The sequence below is a fragment of the Halyomorpha halys genome, unplaced genomic scaffold (assembly GCF_000696795.3).
Source record: "Halyomorpha halys isolate HHAL.00 unplaced genomic scaffold, Hhal_1.1 Scaffold1028.1, whole genome shotgun sequence".
Lineage (NCBI taxonomy): Eukaryota > Metazoa > Arthropoda > Insecta > Hemiptera > Pentatomidae > Halyomorpha > Halyomorpha halys.
In genome coordinates, this window is record NW_027115143.1 from 233101 (window position 1) to 234327 (window position 1227).

The 1227-nt window shown below is 32.3% G+C and overlaps 1 protein-coding gene across 1 annotated transcript in view; it reads right to left on the reverse strand.

Annotated features, from left to right (window-relative positions):
- LOC106687925 (runt-related transcription factor 2) overlaps positions 1–1227 on the reverse strand; it is a 69379-nt gene that overhangs the window by 13971 nt on the left and 54181 nt on the right. The gene's annotated exons all lie outside the window — the stretch shown is intronic.

Genomic DNA, 1227 nt, shown 5'->3' on the forward strand with positions numbered 1-1227 from the left:
ACTATTTTGTCAAAGTAAATTGTTAATGAGGAGAAAGTCGCTATCATTCGTTTTTTTTTTAATCCATCCCTATTTTTAAAAACAACTACAGTTGAATCCCCATAAACCGAATTTCCAATGACCAAGCTTCAAGTATAAGAGCCCAAGAAGAAAAAAAACGTAAATCTTTTCACCCTAATTTTTTATTACTTTAATGAAAACTATGTATAGTTATCAGTTAAAATTGATGAGTCTGCCAAGTATACTCGAGGAAATACAAAATGGTGGTTGTTTCGAAATTTTAAAAAGAATCAATTTTTCATTCCATATCTTTGAAAGTATCTACAACACTGGAAAATCTAATAGTACATCACTTAATATGGAGTAAATGTGCTAAAATGAGATCCAAGAGATAATTTTTTAAATGCAGTATTGTTTTTTTATTTATTTATTTTTTCCTGACCTAGAAAGAAAAATAATAATAACAAATAATATATCCAAAAAAAAAAGGAATAATGGGAGGATAGGATAGCTGTATCATCAGCAAATGTCGCCAGGAATGTGTCTGGAGTGATGGGAATGTCGGTACAATAAATGACTTACTAATACAAATAATGATATTAAACAAGAATAATAAAAATTATATAAGTAAATTAATAATGCATAATAATGTAGGTAATAATACAATAAGATGGGCATATTATTTACATTTTAAAGGGATGCATCCCGGATTTAATTATGAGGTTTAGAGTTAAATATATAAATAATAATTTAAGCCTCAATCCTTTGGCAACTGCCAAGACTTTATAGAAATATTCTGGAATATTTTATTAAGTTTGAACATAAGGTTCTCATTTTACTTGTGACAAATTGACAAAACGTTATAGCAATCCAATAATAAGCCAAGAAGCCTTGTCCAGCTTGTCCGGGCTGGACAAGGCTCTGTGGGTCCTTAAAAATAATGGATTATTATTTACAACTACTTATGTATAGTGCAACATAGTAACTCCAAGGACCGGATTCGAATCCGGCTGTGGCAAGTAATTATTATATGTTACCTGTAGCCGTTGAGTCAGCCCTGTATGTTCATGAGAGCCTTTCGGGGTCCACCCAGACTCTTAAATTGGGTAAGAATCTAGCGGCCGAGGGTGTTTCTGACAAAATCACCATCCTGCACAACCGTTGGTCTAGTAACAGTACTTCCTTACAAAGTACTGCAACCATGAACATGGTGAACCGATAGACAAA